Source organism: Stegostoma tigrinum, chromosome 5 (assembly GCF_030684315.1).
Source record: "Stegostoma tigrinum isolate sSteTig4 chromosome 5, sSteTig4.hap1, whole genome shotgun sequence".
In the NCBI taxonomy this organism is placed as follows: Eukaryota; Metazoa; Chordata; class Chondrichthyes; order Orectolobiformes; family Stegostomatidae; genus Stegostoma; species Stegostoma tigrinum.
Genome location: NC_081358.1, coordinates 13,953,057 through 13,980,545, shown reverse-complemented (window position 1 = coordinate 13,980,545; position 27,489 = coordinate 13,953,057).

Here is a 27,489-nt window from a genome sequence, read left to right as displayed (position 1 = left end):
TTTCAGAATAAATCTGAACCTTTCTGTCTTGCTCTTTCCAGCTCAACTATTGCTACTTCCTACATTATTACTTTATTAAAATCAAGGTTCATGGCATCAGATCAAATTCTAATTTGTTCTTTTCCTGGATAAAGAAAAGATAGGTTTACTGTTACAGTTAACCAATGTCAGAACTGAGTAAGCAGAAAGACCCTTATCAAGGGGCCTGCTTATCCTTTATAATTCTGAGTCTCAATTCAACCTTCTTGCTTTTAATATTCTCATAAATGTCTTGTATGATTTCCATATTATTTCATATGTTTTATTATTCGCACTTTTCCTTTTCCTCTATCTAATTCCCTCTTTCTAGAATTTACAAACCATAATTTGTTATTTCAATGTCTTTCCTTCCTTTAACAAGCTGCAGGTTTTAAAACCCTAAGCCTGTCACCACCCACCTCTGACCTTTGACATGCCTACTTTGTCTTCCTTTTTTTCAACCTCAGCAGTGCTCTTCACAGTATAGCTCAACCTTTTTTCAATTTAGGAGTGTAGTAGGAATTGGAAAACAATACAGAAGTTTGTACCAAAAGCAGAAAACCTGCAGTTAATTATATCCCAAAGTTCGGTTATTCCTTGACAGTGTAAGATTTCCCCCTGACGTAAGACTATTCCTTGTAAATGTAACCAATTCACATGGCACGTCAGGGTTTCCAATTATGAATATTTGACTGTACACTGGAAAATATTCCGCTTGACGAAAGTATCAGGAAAATGCAAAGAAATTATTTCCACTGATGGCTGTTTTGGCAACTATAAGGCATAGCTTCAAGGTAAATAGAAGAACTAGACAGGTGGGATTTCAATGCAAAGTTATTTTGGTCAATAAAGCACTGCCTAAAAGGTTGTGTTACGAATGTGTCGTAGTAACTTTCACATGGACATAGATATGTGCTTGGAAAGAAGAATTTTATATGATCAGGGGGAAGAATGGGGGAGTGGAATCATTTGGACAGCTCTTTCAAGTGCCAAGAGTAGCACTATGGGCCAAATGGCCTCAACTGGCACTTTAATATTCTATGATATTGTGACACAGTCAAGAAACATAAGAAAAACTTGGTAAAGATTTTCACTGCTCACTATTAATGGAAAACTTGTTAAAGATAGTATAAATTGCAATGTAGGACATCTTCATGATTAGCAGCAATAGAAAGACTATTGCTGGGCAAGAAATTATGGTAGCTCTATAATAACAGATCTACAATAATACCTAATTACTGAACCACTTACTCATATGAAGGCCTCCTGAGCCCTATCCAGGAATTGGAACACTGATGTGTCAAATAAATAAATTGCATTATTCAACAAATATAAGTCTCCCAAGTTGCATAGCAACACTCTTAGAACCAAGCGTAATATTGTTGGAGGTCAAGAGGAGCCAAAGGGGTTGACTTAAAATCAGTCTAACAATCAGCTGACTGATTCCACCAGTAGCAGATCCTTGGAAGCATGAACACCAAGAATACTTCAGGTTACTTCTCCTCATATAACAGCCCTCTCCAATCAATTAAAGCACAAATACAAGGTGGAATGCATGAAAAAACAGACCAATTTTGACACACTGTAATCATATTCAAGCAAAATATATCAGAATATGCTTCTTTTTGTACCTAACAAAATAACAGCTACAAGCAAATCCTGTGTGTTTAATACCAGATTCTATAACATTCTAAGCTATTATCAGCATCAAATTAAAATTATGTTTTCAAAGGGTACAACAGTGAACATAGAACATAGAACATTACAGCACAGTACAGGCCGTTCGGCACTCGATGTTGTGCCGACCTGACATACCGATCTGAAGCCCATCTAACCTACACTATTCCATGTACGTCCATACGCTTATCCAATGACGACTTAAATGTACCTAAAGTTGGCGAATCTACTACCATTGCAGGCAAAGCGTTCCATTCCCTTACTACTCTCTGAATAAAGAAACTACCTCTGACGTCTGTCCTATATCTTTCCCCCCTCAATTTAAAGCTATGCCTCCTCGTGCTCGCCGTCACCATCCTGGGAAAAAGGCTCTCTCTATCCACCCTATCTAACCCTCTGATTATTTTATATGTTTCAATTAAGTCACCTCTCAACCTTCTTCTCTCGAATGAAAACAGTCTCAAGTCCCTCAGCCTTTCCTCGTAAGACCTTCCCTCCATACCAGGCAACATCCTAGTAAATCTCCTCTGCACCTTTTCCAAAGCTTCCACATCCTTCTTATAATGCGGTGACCAGAACTGTACGCAACACTCCAAGTGTGGCCGCACCAGAGTTTTGTACAGCTGCAGCATAACCTCTTGGTTCCGGAACTCGATCACTCTATGAATAAAAGCTAAAACACTGTATGCCTTCTTAACAGCCCTGTCAACCTGGGTGGCAACTTTCAAGGATCTGTGTACATGGACACTGAGATCTCTCTGCTCATCTACACTACTAAGAATCTTACCATTTGCCCAGTACTTTGCCTTCCGGTTACTCCTACCAAAGTGCATCACCTCACACTTGTCCGCATTAAATTCCATTTGCCACCTCTCAGCCCAGCTCTGCAGCTTACCTATGTCTCTCTGCAAACTACAGCATCCTTCGTCACTATCCACAACTCCACCGACCTTAGTGTCGTCTGCAAATTTACTAACCCATCCTTCTACGCCCTCATCCAGGTCATTTATAAAATGTGATTTTTTCAATAGAAGCATTTTCACACTGACAACTAGCTAAGTTACACCTGCCTCACATAGCACTTCCTTGAAACAATTACATTTGTGTGCTTATGCTTTTTTTCAATTAAATTTAACAAGGAAACAATTTTTAGAAGAAGAAATGACAAAAAAAATTGAGAAAAGAGAAACAGAAAATCATGTATTTGCCACAAAATGGTTAAGATTGGTGGGATTGTTAAAACTTTGCAACTGGACTTCTAAATATTATCATTTGGGCCTATTTAAATCAAGGCCTAGCCGCAATATATCTAGACATTATTCTGTCATGTTAACAATTCCATGGTGTAGCTCTACAACTGAAACATGTATGTTTTCAAAGGAAAGGGTTTGTTTACGAAATTGTCTTGTTTCACAGCAGAAGTTTCGAGAATACAAAAGTTTTACAATGTAAGCTTATGGAACAGAATCTTATATTTTGATTAGGCATATTATAACATTCCAGACTTAACAACTTTACATCATAATCTCTGCGTCCGTTTTATGTCCATTTTCTTTGCTGTTTTTGGTTTTATTCTCTTGCTTTCCTCTTTCTTTAACTTCTAGATAGCAATTGTTGATGATCCAACCACTGTTTCCTCCTCCAGACATATGTTTTACTTGCTGTATTACAGTCCCTTTGGCTTGTGGGTCAACCTTTTTGTGTCTTTTTATCTCATCTACCTTTTATCCTATGATAGACCTTCCTTTTTGTCCCCTTTTCCCATTTTGCCCTCTTTCTCTTGCTTAAAAACCAGCTACATCTCTAACTTTCCCCCGTTCTGAAGCAAAATTGTTGATTCAAAACATTGGGCAATGTTCCACTGATAACAAAGTGTGGAGCTGGATGAACACAGCAGGCCAAGCAGCATCTCAGGAGCACAAAAGCTGATGTTTTGGGCCTAGACCCTTCATCACTGTTCAGGTGGGTTTAGTGGCAAGTAGATAATTAATGAGGACTAGCGGCCACATCCCACCTCCAGTGGTGATAATGGGAACTGCAGATGCTGGAGAATCCAAGATAATAAAATGTGAGGCTGGATGAACACAGCAGGCCCAGCAGCACCTCAGGAGCACAAAAGCTGACATTTCGGGCCTAGACTCTTCATCAGAGAGGGGGATGGGGTGAGGGTTCTGGAATAAATAGGGAGAGAGGGGGAGGCGGTCCGAAGATGGAGAAAAAAGAAGATAGGTGGAGAGGAGAGTGTAGGTGGGGAGGTCGGGAGGGGATAGGTCAGTCCAGGGAAGACGGACAGGTCAAGGAGGTGGGATGAGGTTAGTAGGTAGGAGATGGAGGTGCGGCTTGGGGTGGGAGGAAGGGATGGGTGAGAGGAAGAACAGGTTAGGGAGGCAGAGACAGGTTGGACTGGTTTTGGGATGCAGTGGGTGGAGGGGAAGAGCTGGGCTGGTTGTGTGGTGCAGTGGGGGGAGGGGATGAACTGGGCTGGTTTTGGGATGCGGTGGGGGAAGGGGAGATTTTGAAGCTGGTGAAGTCCACATTGATACCATTGGGCTGCAGGGTTCCCAAGCGGAATATGAGTTGCTGTTCCTGCAACCTTCGGGTGGCATCATTGTGGCACTGCAGGAGGCCCATGATGGACATGTCATCTAAAGAATGGGAGGGGGAGTGGAAATGGTTCGCGACTGGGAGGTGCAGTTGTTCATTGCGAACCGAGCGGAGGTGTTCTGCAAAGCGGTCCCCAAGCCTCCACTTGGTTTCCCCACTGTAGAGGAAGCCACACCGGGTACAGTGGATGCAGTGTATCCAACGTACCCATTGTAGCTGACTATAAATTGGGGAAACTAAGCGGAGGCTTGGGGACCGCTTTGCAGAACACCTCCGCTCGGTTTGCAATAAACAACTGCACCTCCCAGTCGCGAACCATTTCCACTCCCCCTCCCATTCTTTAGATGACATGTCCATCATGGGCCTCCTGCAGTGCCACAATGATGCCACCCGAAGGTTGCAGGAACAGCAACTCATATTCCGCTTGGGAACCCTGCAGCCCAATGGTATCAATGTGGACTTCACCAGCTTCAAAATCTCCCCTTCCCCCACCGCATCCCAAAACCAGCCCAGTTCGTCCCCTCCCCCTACTGCACCTCACAACCAGCCCAGCTCTTCCCCTCCACCCACTGCATCCCAAAACCAGTCCAACCTGTCTCTGCCTCCCTAACCTGTTCTTCCTCTCACCCATCCCTTCCTCCCAGCCCAAGCCGCACCCCCATCTCCTACCTACTAACCTCATCCCACCTCCTTGACCTGTCCGTCTTCCCTGGACTGACCTATCCCCTCCCTACCTCCCCACCTACACTCTCCTCTCCACCTATCTTCTTTTCTCTCCATCTTCGGTCCGCCTCCCCCTCTCTCCCTATTTATTCCAGAACCGTCACCCCATCCCCCTCTCTGATGAAGGGTCTAGGCCCGAAACATCAGCTTTTGTGCTCCTGAGATGCTGCTGGGCCTGCTGTGTTCATCCAGCCTCACATTTTACTATCCACCTCCAGTGGTATTCACTCAAGAGCAAACTGAGATCTTACCGTGTGAGAATTCTGATAATACAAATATGTCAGGATTGCTTATGGATTTCAGAGGAGGTCTTTCCTTCAAAAGTATTGATTGTGTTGCACACCAGCAAAAGAAGGAAGGGGACAGCAACTGTGATTCAGGGCCTTCGTTGGATGTGTTGCCAACCATAGTCGCTTGGTATTGTTGAGTAAGGCAGAACTCTCAGTGGGGGTGGCACTTCTACTCCCAGGATGCTTGAATGCAGGAAAGTGCCACCACTGCCTGGGTATGGCCTTTACAGGGACATCGCTGTCGCCTCTATTAAATATTGCCTGTTATATCTGATTCTCTCTTCACCAACTTTGTTAGAACTGTTCAATATTTCCAGATAATTCCAATTTATATTGACATGTCTCGCAGTGCTCATGGATACATTGAGCGTGGAAGCAGGAATATGATGGAATATCACATCATAAAGAAAACCTAATTGATTGGCCATTGAGAACAATGCAAAAAGAAAGAGTGACCTGCAGCTTGTCGCTCTAGATGTCTTCTGAGGATTACAAAGAATCAGAGGCAGATGACAAGGAAATGCAGCCGTCCATTATTACTACTAATACAGTCAAACCCATTAGACCGTAAGATATAGGAGCAGAAATAGTACATTCGGCCAATTGAGTCTGCTCCACCATTCGGTCGTGGCTGATATGTTTCTCAACACCATTCTTCTGCCAAGGTACATGTTATCAACATCTGTCTTTACAACAGATAACACTCTCTTGCATTATGTTGTAGGTTAATTTGGAACTTGTGAATCCAGTTTCACACAGTCATTGACTCGTAGGTGTGTCTGAACTATAAATATGGGTGGGAATCCACTAGAAAGTGGTTGCAGTCTGGCTCTGGTATAGTTTGATCTACCTGGTATTCATCCATATCTCCTACCCTTTCTTTCCCAAAAGACATTAGCAAAGTAACTTGTTGCGATATCATTGATCTCCCAATAAAAGGCAGCTTCAGAACAGTTGGCACAAAGCCTCCTGACCAATAAAATAGAAATAGGAAAAAAATGAAAAGCAAGAGAAAGTTTCAGATGTAAAGCTACTGCTACAAATCCTGCTATAGGTCTTTTTAAATAGATTCTACAATCAGCGCCATGTAGGCCCTGGGCACCTATTTTGTATGGGGTTGTAGGCAACTGATTGCTACACTTGAATAAAAATCAGAAAATTGTATGGACTGCCAAATGATATCACCAGGGCCTAATTTTAATATTATTAATTGCAAACTGATGGACACGTCTGGAATTAGTACAAAATCTGACTGGAAAATGTGATGGGATACCAAATGAGTAGAAATCTGATGTAATGGATCTTTGCTCATTACTTTGATCAGTGATGCTTATTTAATACCTGCTAACTGATCAGAAATCAGCTCAAAGAGCCAGGCTTTCAAAATGCTGAGAGAAATGGATAGTATAGATGCAAGTCAATTATTTAGCTTGGACTGTGAACATAGAAGAGAACAAATATAAAATTAATAAGCATTAAGTAAGTGTTGAAACATCATGGAATTTTTACTTTCCATGGTTATTTGGAACAGACATCAGATAGCTTTAAGCTGTGTGGAGTAAAATTTTTCAGGAACTATATGAATACACAGAGAATACACAGCAGGTGCTGCTAGGGGAGGTGGTAGAAGCAGGTATGATAGCAACAAATAAGAGGCATTTAGATAGACACATGAACAGGCAGAGGCTACAATGATGCAGTCCATGTGCAGGCAGATAAGATTAGCCTAGAATGACATTACAGGCTGGGCTGAAGGGCCTATCCATGTGCTGGTTTGATCTCTGTTTCTGTTCCAATATCGTGTTCACAGCTGGAGTACGTAGATGGATAGGATTGAAAGTCACATAGAACATGATAATTCCTAATGTTCTCAGGCCACTGAGGCATCCTATCAGAAAAACCAGTTGGTGCAGGATGTGTGAAGTAGGTACATGGCTAGGCCAACTTTTGGAGAACTTGTAACTTTATCTTTGGAGAAATTAACAGTATCTTTGCTCAGGCAATGCAGTGGCAATGGGAACTGCATGTAAAAAACCAGGCTGTGTGCAACCTGTGAAAGAAATAAGCTTCATGAATGGAATGGTCTTTTCTTCTTCATTGCTGTATACTTTTACTCTTTACGGCAATCTGCTGAAGACTACAGGCTGACATCTCCTCTAGTTATAAAGTTTACATACTCAGTATCAGCATGCTGGCAGAGTTTGTTTACAGCTTTAATGTTACTACGCTGATGTTGGGCTGTACAATGGGAAATATTGGTGGAGTTAATAAATCTGAACTCTGAAGGCATTGGTCATCTTCTGCAATCCGCTTTTAGCCTGCTTTAGTAGTTCTTAGATTCTAATCCTACTGGGATTACCAATGGGTTTAAGATTTCACAGGGTACCTATGATTTGGAATGAATATGGAAATGATCTCTTTGGAGCACAATACTACTTTCCTAATTAAGGGGTCATTTCCAGGGATTGAAGCTTGACTCCATAGAATCCCTTCAGTGTGAAAGTAGGCCATTCGACCCATCACGTCTACACTGACCCTCTGAACAGCATCCCACCCAGAATCACCCCCCCACCCCACAACTCTGCATTTCCCATAGCTAACGCCATCTAACCTGCGTGTCACTGGACGCCATGGGCAATATAGCATGGCAATTTCACCTAATCTGTACATCTTTGGACTGTGGAAGAAACCGGAGCACCTAGACGTGGGGAGAATGTGCAAACTCCACACAGACAGTTACCTGTGGGTAAAATTGAGCTAGTGTCCTGTGGCATTGTGTGGCAGTAGTGCTAACCACTGAGCCACCAAAACTGGCAGCTGGAATGGTGCAGGTAGCTCCTTAGTGCTAATTGAACTCCAGTGGTCAATTCCTATTGGATGGGTTGGGTTAAAATCAATTTGTTTCCAGCCTCCAAATAATAAGTAATTTAAAATCATAAAACTCACCTGCATCAGACAACTGATAGACACCAATAAGTGCTTAATTAGATTGCTTTAAAATTGGAGAAGATTTTTTCAGTAATTCTCCTTTAAATCCAATCAATTAAGGCGTCTTATATTATACAGTGTTCAGTTCAAAGGTTTAGTAGACTTACAGCAGGTAAATCAGATGACAATGATGTGATAATACAAACTTTGTTTCAAAGTGTAGCAGATATAAACATGGAGCAGCACGCAAAATGAAATTACTTCTCATTAAATCTGGATCTATCAGGTTTCTATCATCATTTCATGCGATTTATGCAATCCAGCTATGTTACATTGTGTGATTTGATTATCTTGACGAATATTTTTGATATATTTGAACAAGTTCAAAAGGAAAGCCATAAAATATTTCCTACAAGAACATCTCCTGTATATGCACTTAGATAATATATTTGAAATTGTAATGATTGCCCGATTTTCTTGAAAAATGTATCCATTACTTTGGATTTGAAGATAATTACCCAATAAGGTGATTGAATGATCATTGTGTGAAATGAATTCAATGTTTTCTCTGTCCTGTCATTTCTCCCTCTTTCAATGAATATTAACAGGGTAGCTGGGTACTATAAAATGAATGAAGGCCAGAATTAGCTGCAGTCAAGTCATATGACATCCAATCTGGAAATTCAGTTAAGATCCATGGTGAATAGCGGTCATGGCTGTGCAATGATACTTTGCCCTAAGAAAAATGACCAAACAAGTGTGATCAGAGATAATGGGAGCTGCAGATGCTGAAGAATCCAAGATAACAAAGTGTGAAGCTGGATGAACACAGCAGGCCAAAAGTGTTCCTGGATATCAAGCATGTATTGATAAGCCACAGTAGAAGATACGATCAAAGTTGTCAGTAAAGATCTTATGCTGATACTTGTTGCAAGATAATATCAGATTTACACACTTTAATCTTGCAAAACTCTTTTCATTCTTAAACATCGCAAAGCACATTTCGTTTATAACAGCTAAGTACTTTAATATGTTTATATCTTTACTATTTTAAAGGGAACAAGAGTGCAGGAATGAGGAGACTTGAAATTGAGAAACCAGGTGGAGGAAATCTGAGCCCTAGCTAAGGCAAAATAGAGACCTGGGGGAAATCAAAAGCAGAAAGTTTGAATCTTTGTGAGGGATTTGAATCGAAACAGTTGCTAAGGGTGAGGGACATCATATGTTGAGGAGGGGGATCTGAAGGTGAACGGAGATAACATAAGGCCGGGAGGAAGGGAGAAATTAAGCCAGGCTGAGATCGTATGGAGGGGGATCAGAGAGATTAGATGATTGGGTCATCAGCAGATATTGTGAATTGAGGAGTGAGGTGCATCATGATTCATGGCAAATGTGATGAAGACCCATATTCTTTAATTGTAGGATCAGGAACAGTGCTCCCATATTCATCTGGGGCTACTTTCAAATAAAGATATTTTAAAAAACTTGCCTTGTTTGTAGCAAGCAGTTTACAGATCTGGTCTTGTGACCAATCCATTAGTGGGCGGTCTTAAGCAAGCATTGGAAACCCTCTCAATAAACAAATGGATGTCTGTTTCAGGCATGGGAATTGTACAAATATTTTACTTTCTTTCCAAGTATGGTGAGTGACCCATTTCTTGTTGGATCTCCGCATACAATTACTGCCCACCCTACTGGGGTTCAGTAGATGGGTTAGAACTCAATTGCCAATGCATGATTTAAGAAGGAGCCTTTTTGGTTTTCTAACAATGCATATGACTTGTGTACAAAATTACATTCAGCAACCCATTATCTTACAACTAAAGGGTAATACATTAGGATTACATTTCTGTAATCACTTATAACCCAGCTTTTATTCTTCCTCACTTAATTTGTAGACAACCAAGCCTTATCAACAATGTGCACACAGAACAAGAGAATGTATTTCAAGATCCAGCCACTGATATGGTACATCTGCACCCATGAACAGATACAGGCCAAGTGCACAAGATTATGAAGTGATCTGATCACTGATCTGTTTTGCAACATTGTTATCTAAGTTTGACCCTGTGATCATTTCTAGCTCAGCTTTAGCAGACTTTTGATACTCCAGTTCGAACCATTTGAGAATGTCATTGGTATAGTCAAATGTGGCTGGAGTAGGTACCCCCTCAATCTTGCAAAATTGCTAGGACGCCTATGGAACTTCAGTCGGGAGGTCTGTGCTCCTTCAGGTTCATGTTCTGAGGACATTGTGAGGCTATTCCTGTTTAAATTCAGTTTGACATTGGGTTTTCCTTAGCCTTTGTTCCAGATTTTGCTAACTATTTTCTGCTTCCATCTCTAATTCCCGGTACCAAATTTTTTGGGAAGAGAACTTATGCAAGGATACCCACACAGAGTGTGAAAACAGATTTAAAAACAATGACACATGAAAATGAATGTACTGGTCATGCTGGAGTTCCATTCTGAAGATCACTGAGACCAGTATATGGTATTTGTAAGTTTTACTGTTATTTTTGCCTTCTGGAATAAGGCCATCCGACTGAGAGGTGCTCTGTACTTTGATATGAGCATTCATATATTCACTTCTTTGGAAGTAGGACATGAAATTGCCTCTGTTGCAGTGGGAGTAACGGGTCCCCTCGGACTCATAAAAGTACATGAATGTGCCAATTTGTTATTATGTCTCTTCTAAAGCCCCATCTTGAAAATGTTATGTGTGGAACTGTATGAAAGAAAGCAGGATGATTAAAAGCCAAGAAACCGGTCACAGATAACTGATACCAGTATCTATATCCATAGCCATTTACAAACCTACTTACTAACTGCAGTGAAGAACTGAGTCAAAGGAAAAGGAGATACCTTGCTGAGCCACCAACCCTAAAGATACTTGTGGAAGAAATGGAAATGAGTGAAGCAAACAAAGGCGGTAATACAGGACTGAATATTATCACAAATTAGTTAAATCTCCATGAGCTTTCTCTTGCTATCTTCCCAAACTTGCCTAATTAATGAGGCGCCTCACTTCCCACCACTAGATTCCGCTCCTGTCCAGTGCTAGCTGAGTTCTCCCACATGCCAGGGGCAGATACACTCACTACTGTTGGGACATCCTGAGGTTCCTGGCATCAATGCCATATTTAAAAGGTTGTTGAATGCCCAACTTGTCGGACACAGACGTTAGTGCTGGTTCAGGTGAGGGAATGTGTTGAGGTAGCCCGAGTGAATGAGCAGGCAGCGCAGAAGGTATTTGGAGTTAGATGTGTGGGTGAGTGTTGGGGGAATTAGAGTGCATGACAAAAATGTTACATGCAAAAGAGAGTGCTACATGAGACTTGGTTGGAGCTGCGTGCAGTAGCAAAGGTAGATTGAGTGTGAGGTAGTAGAGAGAATATGACAACACCTTCCTTGGCAGAGCAGAGAAGGCCATTCATTTTCTTTCTGCTTCGGGCTTTGGAGATTTACTGATCCAGGTGGAATCTCGGATTAGTTTGGAAATACGTTGGCCACCACTGCCAGTCCTGAAGGAGGAAAACACACCTCTCTTGCACAAACCCGTCCAGTAGCATCCAGGTTGGTCAAAGCAAGTGAATGAGTACTAAAGAGAGCAAGTAAGCAGCCCTGAGTTGTAGTCTGGCCCAATCAGATGCCTATTCAAGTGTGCAAAATGAGAGATGCTAATGCACTCCAATGTGTAGCACTGATGTGCAGAAGTGTACTGTAAGTGGATTGGACATGTACCATGGTGATCCAGAGAGGCTGGTCTGTGTTGGATGCCAACATCTGTTCCTCTGAGGTGCATGTGTCTACTGTCCAGGGAATGTCCCTGAGGTGTTGTAGTCAGCTGTCCAAGATGGCAGTCAGGAGAATCAAACGGTGATTTGCCAGGTACCTGCTCCAACTTTCATGTTAGGAATTCCTAGTATCTAGTTTCCAGCAGCTGGTTAGGTAAGCATGGAAGTGTTCATGGATTATTATCAATGCCTCACCCACTCACGAGAGAGAATCTTGTCTTGATGTTCAGGACTTGTTAGCAAAATGCAATTTTTTTTGTTCTAACATTGAAAAGGGCTTTCTCATTCGATTTCCCCAATTTTTTTTTCATAGCCCAAGTCAGTCAGGGATTGGGAAGATTATGCCCATATTCAATCATGGTCTCAAACTTGGCTCTAATGACTCAAAGGCACATTGCAGGGCTGACCATTTGGAATATTCATGTGGAGGGGCACAGACTATACCATCTCCCCAATGGCCCCAATGTATCACCAGCTCCATTTCAGCAGTCATTTAGTAGGGTTTAGGATTCACTGCTGTATCACTTATTCACACTCATCTCTGAGTCTTTGTTGGTTTCCCCTGCTACTGTTTAATCTCATGCCACTTCACTGTGTCAAATGATAGTGTTGAGTTACACGGTCTCCAAAAACTTACTAAATTATTGTTCACTCACCCATTAGGCTGAATTTAGTTACTGAGACAGGGCTCCCTCTCCTACAATGTGGAAGACTGTTGGGACACCCTATCACTTGCGTTCAGGGGACTTGATGCTAAATAAAGGCCAATTGGCCAGTATTGGGTCTCCTAAGCAATTAAGGTTCAAGTAGCACAGAAATGCACCACCAGGAGTGATAGATCTCCTTCTGAGGTGAGACCTTCACCAGTGATTATACCTGGACCCCTGGATTCAGGGAAATGGAGCAGGATGGAGGCCATGGTTGTGAGGGACTTGCTACAGGTGGGAGAGTTGGAAAGCCGGTCAGAATCAAGGGAGGTAGATAGCATTAACATCCACCCTGGTGCCTCCCCACCCCTTCCCCCTGTCATGTCTCTTGACCAGGCACTGATGACTCCCAGTGCATTACCATCTGGTCACTACTAGCAAACTCAACAGGGTGTCCTGGGCAGCCTTTTGGGAGAAGACTGATGTTGCCAGACCTGTGGAGCTTTTTCAGCGACTTCTGTTTTTGTCTCTGTTTTACAACATCTGCAGTTCTTTTGGTTTTCATTATATTTCTATTCTCTACTTATTGTGCTGTGGACAGGTTGCTCATTCGCTTACAATCTTTGGTCTCAGCCATTCAAGCTGCAAGAACCTTAAAGCTGATTGGTAATTGCAGGGGGTGAGATTTCTACCTCGCTGCTCCCTATGTACTCATCACTCACAGTCACAACTTCCTGTTACTGACCATGGACCAAGTCAGATGACCCTATTGTATGGAATATGACAGCTTTCTGGATCAGAATGTCTAGATAAGCTTCCCACTCCCTGAAGTGACACTGCAGATTGGCAACCCCAGCTCATCAAGTCTGAACTGAAATTCCTCAAGCTGCCAAGTGTTATTGCAGATGTGGTTGCTGTGATTCTCACCAGCCCAAAGGCTACAGCTACAACAAAATTGGTGTTTTCTAAAAAAAATTCAGGTAGGGTGGAGGTTAGATAGAGCTTAGGTTTAAAGTAAAAGTTCAGCACAACATCGTGGGCCGAATAGCCTGTATAGTGCTGTATTGTTCTATGTTCAATGTTCTAACACTTGCTCTGCCATCTTTATTGTTTTCAATTTCATTAATTGAGAAATAACACTCAAAATTTCCCTGTAGGCATATCAAGTCAAATACTTTTGTGCTGGACAGGGGATAGCACTTTCAGGGAAAGCTCACCAAATCAGATGCCAATCAGCCAATGGAAAAGTATTGGGTGAAACTTCATCTGGAATGAAGATCCAGCAGATTAGAGTCTTACTCATTGAGAGCTTCCAGCCATCCAGAGATGAGCAGCCCTTGCACTCAGAAACTCAACTGGCGGAGACCAAATCATGGAATAAAGGTCATGAAGGAACACTTTTGAAGATGACTGGACCAATGACACTACCCTGAGGAACTCCTTCAGTGAAGGCCTGGAGCAAAGATGACTGAATTCCAGCCACCATGATCATCTTTCTTTCAACTAGGTATGACACCAAACGGTGGAGATCATGCCCCCAGTTCCTAAAGACTTCAATTTCAAGTTTTCTAGCGGTCTTTGATGCAATAAAGATATTATGTTAAATGCTGTTTGGATGTCAAGTGCTGTCACCATTACCTTACCTCCTGAGTTCAGTTCTTTTTTCAACGTTTGGCTGCAATGAGCTCAGGAGGGGAATACAATGCCAGAGGCCAGACTGCGAGTCCATGAGCAGCTTACGGTTGCGTAAGTGCCACTTGAGAACATTTTTCCAAATTGTTTCATCATCTGCTGATGATCAGGAGGAGGTTGATAGGGAATCAACTGCTTAATTGTGGATTGGACATAACTAAACAAACTTCTACAATGCCAGATAGATGTAGTGTTGATGCTAGACTGAAACTGCTTGGCACTTTCTGAAGCATGAGTCTTTGGTACTATTCCCAGAATTTTATCATGGTTCACAGCCTTTGCAATATCTCAGCAATTTCTTGATATCACGTGGAGTGTGTTGTATCAGCCAACAGCTGGCCTCAGTGTTACTGGGGACCTCAGCAGGAAATGAAGAAGGATCATCCACTCAGCACATCTGGCTGAAGATTATTCCAAATGCTTCAGCCTTGTCTTTTGCACAGATGTGCTGGACTCCCCACTAGAACCCTGTTCTCCAGTTAGTCAGTTACTTATCCAGCACCATTCAGCAGTAGATGTGGGATGCCTGCAGCGTTTTGATCTTACCCTCTTCTGCTGGAATCTTTTAGCTCTGTCTATCACATGCTGCTTCTGCTGTTCAGTATGCAAGTAGTCCTATGTTGTAGCTTTACCATGTTGGCACATTGTTAGGTATGCTGGGTGCTGCTCCTGGCATGCCCTCCTGCACCCTTCACTCTACCAGGGCTGGGTTTCCTCAACTTGGTGGTAATAGATACATGGAAACAACAACAAGATACTGGGAATATACAGTAGGTTAGTCAGCAGCATTTCTAATTAAGGGTTAGGCCCTGGATCCTTCTCTACTGATTTTATCCACAAATACTGATTAACCTACAAAATGAACCCAGCATTATAAAGCTGCATTAAAAAGGGTAAAGTGACAATATGCCCACCTCTGAGCCAGGAGGCCCAGATTCGGGTCCCACGTACAACAGAGGTGTGTAATGACATCTCTGGATAGGTTGATTAGGAAATATCTATTCTAGAGTTAATTAATATTTCCACACTCTGAAATATGTTTTATTTAGTATATCATAGAACACCTGCAGTATGGGTTGACGCTATTCAGCCCATTAGGTCTGCACTGAACCTCTGAAGGGCACTCCACCCAACCTTGGACACTACAGAACAATATTTTTCCCTTCCAAACTGAGGCTAATCCACCTAGCTGACGTATCTTTGGACTGTGGGAGGAAACCTACACAAACACAAGGAGAGTATGTAAGTGCCACACAGACAGCCACACAAGGGTGGAATTGAACTTGGAACTTTGGAGCAGGGAGGCAACACTGCTAACCACTGAGCTATCATGCCATATATGTTCAGATGTTCAATTATACATTTGTATACATTAAAACCAGTTGCTATAGAAAACATGTTTAGCATCATTGACAGCACAAACATTGCAAATTACTTTTTATGATAATAAAATGTGAGGCTGGATGAACACAGCAGGCCAAGCAGCATCTCAGGAGCACAAAAGCTGACGTTTCGGGCCTAGACCCTTCATCAGAGAGGGGGATGGGGAGAGGGAACTGGAATAAATAGGGAGAGAGGGGGAGGCGGACCGAAGATGGAGAGAAAAGAAGATAGGTGGAGAGAGTGTAGGTGGGGAGGTAGGGAGGGGATAGGTCAGTCCAGGGAAGACGGACAGGTCAAGGAGGTGGGATGAGGTTAGTAGGTAGCTGGGGGTGCGGCTTGGGGTGGGAGGAAGGGATGGGTGAGAGGAAGAACCGGTTAGGGAGGCAGAGACAGGTTGGACTGGTTTTGGGATGCAGTGGGTGGGGGGGAAGAGCTGGGCTGGTTGTGTGGTGCAGTGGGGGGAGGGGACGAACTGGGCTGCTTTAGGGATGCAGTAGGGGAAGGGGAGATTTTGAAACTGGTGAAGTCCACATTGATACCATATGGCTGCAGGGTTCCCAGGCGGAATATGAGTTGCTGTTCCTGCAACCTTCGGGTGGCATCATTGTGGCACTGCAGGAGGCCCATGATGGACATGTCATCTACAGAATGGGAAGGGGAGTGGAAATGGTTTGCGACTGGGAGGTGCAGTTGTTTGTTGCGAACTGAGCGGAGGTGTTCTGCAAAGCGGTCCCCAAGCCTCCGCTTGGTTTCCCCAATGTAGAGGAAGCCGCACCGGGTACAGTGGATGCAGTATACCACATTGGCAGATGTGCAGGTGAACCTCTGCTTAATGTGGAATGTCATCTTGGGGCCTGGGATGGGGGTGAGGGAGGAGGTGTGGGGACAAGTGTAGCATTTCTTGCGGTTGTAGGGGAAGGTGCCGGGTGTGGTGGGGTTGGAGGGCAGTGTGGAGCGAACAAGGGAGTCACGGAGAGAGTGGTCTCTCCGGAAAGCTGACAGGGGAGGGGATGGAAAAATGTCTTGGGTGGTGGGGTCAGATTGTAAATGGCGGAAGTGTCGGAGGATAATGCGTTGTATCCGGAGGTTGGTAGGGTGGTGTGTGAGAACGAGGGGGATCCTCTTGGGGCGGTTGTGGCGGGGGCGGGGTGTGAGGGATGTGTTGCGGGAAATACGGGAGACGCGGTCAAGGGCGTTCTCGATCACTGTGGGGGGAAAGTTGCGGTCCTTAAAGAACTTGGACATCTGGGATGTGCGGGAGTGGAATGTCCTATCGTGGGAGCAGATGCGGCAGACGCGGAGGAATTGGGAATAGGGGATGGAATTTTTGCAGGAGGGTGGGTGGGAGGAGGTGTATTCTAGGTAGCTGTGGGAGTCGGTGGGCTTGAAATGGACATCAGTTACAAGCTGGTTGCCTGAGATGGAGACTGAGAGGTCCAGGAAGGTGAGGGATGTGCTGGAGATGGCCCAGGTGAACTGAAGGTTGGGGTGGAAGGTGTTGGTGAAGTGGATGAACTGTTCGAGCTCCTCTGGGGAGCAAGAGGCGGCGCCGATACAGTCATCAATGTACCGGAGGAAGAGGTGGGGTTTGGGGCCTGTGTAGGTGCGGAAGAGGGACTGTTCCACGTAACCTACAAAGAGGCAGGCATAGCTGGGACCCATGCGGGTGCCCATGGCCACCCCCTTAGTCTGTAGGAAGTGGGAGGAGTCAAAAGAGAAGTTGTTGAGTGTGAGAGCGAGTTCAGCTAGGTTTCCCCCCACAGTGATCGAGAACGCCCTTGACCGCGTCTCCCGTATTTCCCGCAACACATCCGTCACACCCCGCCGCTGCCACAACCGCCCCAAGAGGATCCCCCTCGTTCTCACACACCACCCTACCAACCCCCGGATACAACGCATTATCCTCCGACACTTCCGCCATTTACAATCCGACCCCACCACCCAAGACATTTTTCCATCCCCTCCCCTGTCAGCTTTCCGGAGAGACCACTCTCTCCGTGACTCCCTTGTTCGCTCCACACTGCCCTCCAACCCCACCACACCCGGCACCTTCCCCTGCAACCGCAGGAAATGCTACACTTGTCCCCACACCTCCTCCCTCACCCCCATCCCAGGCCCCAAGATGACATTCCACATTAAGCAGAGGTTCACCTGCACATCTGCCAATGTGGTATACTGCATCCACTGTACCCGGTGCGGCTTCCTCTACATTGGGGACACCAAGCGGAGGCTTGGGGACCGCTTTGCAGAACACCTCCGCTCAGTTCGCAACAAACAACTGCACCTCCCAGTCGCAAACCATTTCCACTCCCCCTCCCATTCTCTAGATGACATGTCCATCATGGGCCTCCTGCAGGCCACAATGATGCCACCCGAAGGTTGCAGGAACAGCAACTCATATTCCGCCTGGGAACCCTGCAGCCATATGGTATCAATGTGGACTTCACCAGTTTCAAAATCTCCCCTTCCCCTACTGCATCCCTAAAGCAGCCCAGTTCGTCCCCTCCCCACACCGCACCACACAACCAGCCCAGCTCTTCCCCCCCACCCACTGCATCCCAAAACCAGTCCAACCTGTCTCTGCCTCCCTAACCGGTTCTTCCTCTCACCCATCCCTTCCTCCCACCCCAAGCCGCACCCCCAGCTACCTACTAACCTCATCCCACCTCCTTGACCTGTCCGTCTTCCCTGGGCTGACCTATCCCCTCCCTACCTCCCCACCTACACTCTCTCCACCTATCTTCTTTACTCTCCATCTTCGGTCCGCCTCCCCCTCTCTCCCTATTTATTCCAGTTCCCTCGCCCCATCCCCCTCTCTGATGAAGGGTCTAGGCCCGAAACGTCAGCTTTTGTGCTCCTGAGATGCTGCTTGGCCTGCTGTGTTCATCCAGCCTCACATTTTATTATCTTGGAATTCTCCAGCATCTGCAGTTCCCATTATCTCTGATACAAATTACTTTTTAAGTTGTATACAGACTGATAAGGTCGATTTCTAAACTTTGTTCTTCAAAACAATATAAATGTTTGATTCTTTTTGTCCTTTTCATTAGTGGAAAGCCAGATAAATATGATGGATGCATGCATATGTGTGCGTATGCGTTTATATATAAGTAGGCAGGTAGCAAAATTATTTTCCCAATTGTCTTCTTTCCATTAAGTAGCATTGCCTTAAAGAAGGCCATTCAGCCCATAAAATCCATTTCAGCTTGTTTGAGAAACAATTATCAATTATCAAGTTAATCAAACTCCCCTGCTATTCACATAAAGAAATGTCACCCATGCAGCTACAGATACTTATCTCAGTCTGAACTTGAGAAAAGCCAATGGACCATTTATCCATGAAAGGAAGCAATGTGACTTCTTGCTCAAGCTTCATTCTATCTTCATGAAATGTCTGTTCTTCAGGGATCACTAGAGGTTGGTCAATGATAAGGAACTAAGCAAATTTCTCCTTTCCTAGGAGAAGGTACTGAGGCCAGTGGCAGTAGTCTGACACTGATGGCTGATGTACAGCAGTTATGTTTCAAGACAGTTCTCATGCTGTGAGATGGGTAAAAAAGGGGAGACATGTTTGAATGCATGCAGTGATTTGAATCTCCTGGAAGCTATGTCAGGACAAGATCTAGACATCATCCAGCCCTCTTCCACTGAGTTGGATTGAAAAAGAGTAAGAAACCCTGTGCAGCTGTCAGGTGAGTAATTAAAACAGTCAAAAAGCTCATTTCGTCTTCATTCCTGAAGGTAACATGGAAGCATAGGAAATAGGAGCCGGATTAGGCCATTCAGCCTATTGAACATGCTCTGCAATACAATAAGATCATGACTGATCATCTAAGTGAATAACTTGGATGTAACATTAGCAAGAGGAGCCATTGGAAGTCGTCTGCCTGGACTTTCAGAAAGCTTTTGATAAGGTCCCACAGAAGAGATGAGTATGCAAACTAAAGCAAATGGGATGGATATAGAACTGGATGGCAGGCACGAAACAAAGTTTAGAAATAAAGGGGTTATTTTCCAAAAGGCAGGTAGTGACTAGTGGGGCACCACAGACATCAGGCTTAGGCCACAGCTATTCGTGACATACCTTAATGCTTTGAAATGAGGGAACTAAATGGAACATCGCCAAGCTTGCAAACACCACTTATAACCAAGAGGGGAATGCAGAGATTCTTCAATGTGATTTGAATAAATTAACTGAGTGGTCAATGCATGCCAGATGCATAGTGTGGCTGAAACACTTGAGAATCTGCCATTCATTGCACGTTCCTGACAGGGCACTTTCACTGCTTGGTAGGTACTTGCCAACTTCTTGGAAGGCAGTTTACCTGTCTTTCACTTTGCTCGCCGGGGCATGGGGCCCTCTTCAGTTGTTCCACCTTGTACCTCCAGTGAGGAACAAAAGATGAAACAACGTCATTACTAACAAGACCAGCAGCAGCAATTGTAACGTAAGGCATAGCAGTCTCCTGGAAGTCCTATTCTCAGTGGAGCAGGTGGGCATAAATTGTCAATGACTGATAAATGCCTAGGATTGAAGATGCACGTCATGCATCTACCCTTCACTTCATCTCCTGCAAGGACAGCAAGTAAAATATCACAATGTGCTTGCAGAAACTTGTTTAGACAGGAGGGAACATTTTGTGGACTCCCTCAAACACTCACGTTGACACCCACTTAACCAGAAACATTATGCATTTTCTCAGGTGCTCACCAGACCTTGCTTCACTACAGTGCCTCAGGTTCAATTGCTGGATCTCTAGGTAGGAATGAGAGACTCAGGATTGGGGGATGGCTTGGTGAAGCAATCTTTCCAGGTGTCCTCTCCATTCCTGTAAGAGTTACATACTTAATAATTTGAGTGTTAATGAGCATCAATAACCTATTTATAAGCCTTTCACTAAAAATCCTTCATTTCACAAATTCATGCCATCCCTGTTTGGCCGGGAAACATGAAGACAAGATTTTAATGCTTTCGCTCAGTTAAAGAGCCTCGATGAAGCCTGGTCCTCCACCATGTCAGATTTGCAAATGTTTCCATTGAAACTAAATTGGACAAAATCCACGTCATGTTTCTGTTCAACCATTCTGTACATTGGAAAACAGCAGTATTCATTTTGTTAGTGACACCTTGTAATTATTTCCGGACTGTTGTGGAGATTCAGAAACATCTCGTCTAATCTCATACGTTTTTAAAATGCTCAATTAATCGTATGCAAACGATTCTTCAAAACTTACCAACAATCTATAACCTATCTTGTGCATCAGTCAACAAAATCATCTGTTTATCTATCCTTCTAAAAGGAAATCATCTTGTAAGACAAGTTATGACATTTTCCAGTTTTCAAACAGCCTTATTGTAAAATCACATTACATTTCTGTATCCATTTTTGAGTGAGCAAACTTTAGGGCCTTGGAAATAATTTACATTAAGGTATTACAAGCCTTTTTGCTGCCTCTGTCTTTCCCTGCGACACCTTTCAAATTATCCAAAGCAAATCTAGCCATAGACTCGCCCATGACCATTTTAGACACACTGTTGTTAAACTGTTATCCTTTTATAAATTTCTCTTGCGTATTGTTCCAAGTATGATCTTGACACATCTAGGCATGTATACAAACATTTAAATTTGGCAACTTTTCATTTATTTTACCAGGGAAAATTTAAGTCATGCGCTTGCCTCTACCAGCTTAGTTTATGAGTTACCCTATCTGCTTCACCGTAGGTAAACTGTCAGCAGAGCAGCATGTTATAACCATTAGGAATTTTCAGTATGAATTTTAGTTCACAAGATAAGAACACACAAGTAAGCTTATATTTTCTCTGAGCTATTCAGATCCTGCTGAGAGTTGCTCAGCAGTGACGTGTGTTGTTATAAAAAGAAAATATGTTTACACTTTCCTCCCAGCAGGCACCGTACCTTTGAGGTCCCTGTATCTTATGTCTGTGTTAGATTAATTGACAGGTTTACTTCCAGACCAGAATGTATTTAATCATGATGTACACGTGATCTTCTGCCCCCACTACTGCTGAAGCTTTGCTGCTGTTCAATGCCATGTAATGTGATCTGTTGCAGATTGTGCTTTAAAATAAACATTATACTGAAGCAGATTATATGTCATTGGTTTATTTTCCTCTCAGCTACAACATAATGTGTCCATATATGGATATATCATGAAAGTGGTCCCAGGACCTGCTGAACGGAATTTGGGGTACCTTTGAAACCAGACAAAATATCTAACCATCTTTTAACATTGTTAGCTCATACTTGTGCTTTTCTTAAGAGCAATTACCTCAGATATAATTATAAATAAATGGTCAAGAGAGGCAAAGATTACTCTTACGACTGCTTGCCTTTTTGTTGACATGCTAGTAAATAAGAAAATACTAAGCTCATTGGGTAGTTCCAACAATCACAACCAGCACATGATTCTCATGGCTGCTGATATTTGAGTACGGTTACTCCCAAAATAGGATTGTTTTGGCAAACAGTAGTTATTTCTCAGTTACATTTCCATTCCCTTAATGTTGAAATGATAAGTGAAGTAAGTGAAGGCATTCACTTTCCCAAGTAAATCCTTCTTGTTGGTACCATTGGGCATTTTTGCAATCTTTTATTCTTTTGAAAATGTTAATTAGTCATAATATAATGTGGCTGAATATGTGTTCGATGGTGAGGAATACTTACAGAAAATTATTGAATGATGAATAGAGGGTATTATCGGATGCACTGTACATACTCAGTCAATTTGGCCCTGGCTCAAAGAAGTTTCTTTTCATGATAACATACAGAAGTTGAAAGTCTTTTTTTGGCAGTGTCTTAATAAGTGGTATGGCATAAAGAACTTAATGTCAAAGATGTTGTTCATGCTAATCACATAACCTTTGCTTCAACATGATACTGCTGGTACTGTGCAAGTGCTAACTACAAATCCAGACAGCTTTAGAACAGACTTAACAAGGCCATGCTTCCTCTCAACAGTTTGACAGCACAAATGAGAATTTTGACCAAGCACCGTCCACTATTTTCTAAGAGTTTGTGTATGTTAACTCGATCAAAATATACCCTTGATATATCACCCAGACAGCAAGGTTCCTTGGATAATTCCAGGAAAAAATGTCAGGTAACCCAGCACATGAGACTGGATTTTAAAGGGCTCTGTGGTCCCTGTTCTTAAGGCAAAAGTAGTCAGATAGGGGTCCACATGTGGTCCTTACAGTTGCCTCCCTGCAATATAACGCTGCCTCCAGCATTAACTGCTTTAAGACAATGTTTCTAGCCCTTTCTTTAGATGATGCCCAGTTTTGAAAAATTGTTGGTTATTCGATTGCCATCAGTTAGGTCACCTGAACAGTGTCACTGGGACTGGTGACTTGATGCTGGAGGTGTCAGTTAAGAGCTAAGGGCTTGGGATAACTTTGTTGGGGGAGGCAGAAGGAGACTCTGATGCCACCGGTGTGGGCCTACCCTGCCGTGGGTAAACAACTATGGGAGAAGGCAGCTTCAGGATTCAGTAGGCCTAAGCATACCACCTTGCCCCTATGAATTGCAGATACGTTGTTGCGTGTGCATATGTGCGTGTGAGTTGGACCTGGGCAATGGGTGGAGGAGTGCGGTTTTATATGCATACCTGTCTTCAACCCCTCTTCTCATTTAGGGAGTCTGTACACTAAAATCATTCAATATATTAACATAGCAATACTCTTAGTTGGGTATCCAGCTGCTCAGTGAGTAAAAATATCACAGATAGCCGCACATGTCAACAAGGTTTCATGGTCACTCCCTAACTATGGTGAATGAGGATCATGGTGGAGGCATTGCCAATCATTTTGGTATCAGTAAGCTACAGAGGCAGCATTTCAGATAAAGCCTCCATTCATGGTTGTTCTTGCTTCATACATAAGGCTAGAAATTATACCATATTTCAAAAACTTTTGCCCATTTTCAAGCATCTGACAGGCTAAAATAGCTGCCTGGGCCTTGTTCTATGAATTATTTGTGATCCTGATCTGCGCATTATCTGCATGCCTCACTGGTTTTAAATTAATTTGCTGGATCTTAGTCTGCCTTACCTGTTTCGACCCACCTGTTCCCACCATTCAAAAATTTTCAATGTATTTCATCCCAAATACCATCTCTGCAAATCATCACCATGATAAAGTTGACAGTGCTCAGTCTGCACTGCGCCTCACATTTACCTTCAAAGTAAGTAAAAGATAGGGTCCAGTCTAACTTTTTAATATATTTTGAGCATCTGATCTGGTCAATAACCAACTGGGGGCTCTTGTTGAGATTAAAATCCCATATTCCAGGGCTGAGTTTAAGATTATTGGACTGAAAGGGAGCAAGTGTTAAGTGTTAGTGTCTCTTATTTTGGGTATTGAATTCAATTAGTTTGAACAGGGTGTCCATTGTGTAGTTATGGCTTTTTCAGTAACTATGCATTTCCTGAAATTGGAAGACGTCACCTGGGGAGTTTTACAAAAAGTGAGCAAGGCAAAACTTCCAGACTTGACAAAAAATTCGGAGTTGGTTTGCCTGTTTCAGTGAGAAAAGGGGAAATGTTTGTAGCAATTGCACAGCATTTACAATTGCCAGGAATGCCATCAGAATCTTTGGAAGCTGCTAAAATTCAATTGAAAATAAAGCAGCTTCAGCATGAAAAGGAAATGAAACAGTCTGAATTACGATTTAAAGCAGAGGCAAAGCAGAAAGAGCGAACAGCTCCAGCAGAGGAAAAAGAAAAGGAAAAGTTAGCTCTAGCAGAAGAAAGGGAAAAAATAGAGAAGAAAGAGAAAAAAAGGCAGAAAGAGAGAATGTTTGAACTTCAGAAGTTGGAGATTAAAGAGGAAAGTTGACCTAATAGGGCAGAGGTAAAGGTCGAAAGTAGGCTTAGTGAGGAGGATAGTGATGACAAGCAAACCCAGTGTAGTCAAAGGCCTGGTCTAGATCTGTTTAAATATGTCCAAGCTTAGCCAAAGTTCATCTAAAAGGGTGTAGAACCCCTTTCAATTTCATTTGAGAAAGCAGCTAAGTAAATGAAATAGCTGGTGACCATGTGGGTTTTGTTGATTTAAACAAAGTTGGTAGGTAGAGCTAGTGAGGTATTTGCATCACTATCAGATTCTGTGAGTACGAGGAAATGAAAAATGCCATCTGAAGTGCATATGAGCTCGTGCCAAAAGCCTGCAGACAACATTTCAGGAAACTAAGTCAAAGACCAGGAACTCTGGTCAAATGTGCATTGGGTTTGAATGGGTCAAACAAAGTAATTTTGATAGGCAAATAAAGGCATTGAAAATAGGTCAAATGTATGATGCTCTTAGAGAGACAATTGATTATTTTGTAGGAGTTCAAAAGTTCATTTCCTGAAGTAGTGAGAACTCATGTGGAAGAGCTGAGAGTTAAAACTGTAAGATTTGGAAAAGGCATAAATTAAAGTTTTGCTTCCAGCATCAACTTCAGGGATAGAAACTGAGGAAAAGAGAAATCCTTAGGTGGTAAGAGAAAATGAGATCTCATTGAAGATAGTGAAGAAGATTACCAAAGGGTAAAAAGGAAACGCATGAAAGGGAAAGAGAGGTGAAAAAACTCAGGTGTTTCCACTGCAATAAAGTAGGTCACATGAAGTTGCAATTTTGGTGGGTTAGAAAAAGCGCTGGGAAGATGGATGTCAGCGAGCATGGTAATATGTGAAATTCCTAGTGAGAAGAGCAGTGATCCATTATTCCAGTATTCTGTTAGTTTTAATCAGATTCTGCTAAACTCCATTGAGTACAGACCCAGAGTCGTCAATCACATCACACATGACAAGCCCTACATTCCCGGGGAACATTTTTGTGAACAAAGGCCAGCACATCCCCCCTTAGATGTGGGCCTAAAACTGCTCACAATATTCCAAATGCTGCCTGACCAGAGCCTTGTACGGTCTCAGCAGTACATCTGTGCTCCTGTTTTTTAGCCCTCTTGAAATGAATGCCAACGTTGCATTTGCCCTTTAAATTCACAACAAAATTAATAGCCATGTTGACAAATATGGGTTAATTAAAGAAATCCAACATAGTTTTCTTAAGCAATAATCATGTTGAACTAAGTTTCTGGGGTTTTTTGAAGAGGTAATAGAGAGAAATGATGAGAACAATTCTGTTGATATATGTACTTGAACTTGCAAAAAACTTCTGCTGCAATGACACAACAGACTTGTGAGCGACAATATTGCCCACGGAATAAAAGTGAGTGTAGAAACATGGATATGAAATTGGCCGAGTCACAGAAAACAAAGAGCAGTGGTTAATGAATGTCTTCCAGGTTGGAGAATGGTTTGCAGTGGAGTTCCACAGTAGTCAATTTTGGGATCCTTGATTATCCTGATATGTATAACAACCAGAAACTTGATGTACAGACACAATTTCAAAGTGGATGATATGAAACATGGAAGCATTGGAAACTGCAAGAATAAGATTGAAGCATATCAAAAAGAGCAGAGAGAAGTTGGAATAGACAGTCAGGCAGCAGATGAAGTTCAACGTGAAGAAATGTAAAACCATTCATTATTGGAAGAGCATGGTGAGACAATATAAAATACAGCAAGCCACTTTAAGGTGATGGAGTGTGAGAGGAACTTGAGTGTATATGCGCGCAATTCATTGAAGTTGGCGGGACAGAGTGAGAGAACAGCTTATAAAGCATTTTCTTTATGCAATCATGAGATGTGGGCATTGCTGGCTGGCCAACATTAATTGCCCATCCCTAATTGCCCTTGAGAAGTAGGTAGTGAGCAGCCCTCTTGAACCACTGAGTCCATATGCTGTCGATAAACCTGCAAGCCTGTTAGGGAGAAAGCTCCAGGATTTTGACCCAGTGACAGTGGAGCAAGGGAGATATATTTCCAAGTCAGGATGCTGAGTGGCTTGGAGAGGAACTTGCAGGTGGTGGTGTTCCAACATATCTCCTAGATGGAAGTGGTCATGGGTTTGGAAGGTGCAGTCTAAGGATCTTTGGCAAATTTCTGCAATGCATCTTGTAGACAGTGCACACTGCTGCTACTGAGTGTCGATGGCGGCGGGAGTAGATGTTAGTGAATATAGCGTCAATCAAGCAGCCTGCCTTGTCCTAGATGGTGTCAAGCTTCTTGAGTGTTATTGCAGCTGCACTCATCCAGGCAAGTGGGGAGTATTGCATCACGCTCCTGACTTTGTGCCTTGTGCATGATTGACAAGATCTATTGCACAGTATTCCTAACCACTGACCAGCTGTTATAGCCACTGCAGTTGAGTTTCTTGGTCAATGTTAAGTCCCAAGGTTGTTGATGGTGGGGGATTCTGTGGTGGTAAGCCCATTGAATGTCAAGGAGCAGTGCTTAAATTGTCTCTTATAGGAGATGGTCATTGCCGGTTATTTGTATGGTGTGAATGTTACTTGCCACTTGTCAACCCAAGCCTGGGTATAGTCCAAGTTTTGCTGCATTTGGATATTTACTGTTATAGAGACTGCTTCTCATGTTGGCTTGACGATTTTTGGCAGTGATCATAAATCTGTGCTGTCACATTCCCAATATTTTCATGCATAGGAAGAGTTTCTCCCTATCTACTCTGTGCAGTCGCTCATGATTTTGCATATTTTTGTCTCAATCTTCTGTTCTCTGAGGAAAACAGTCTTCATTTCTCCAACCTCTCAGTCTTCCGTTTTCTGAGGAAAAGAGTCTTCATTTCTCCAACAGCTTTGCATAAGT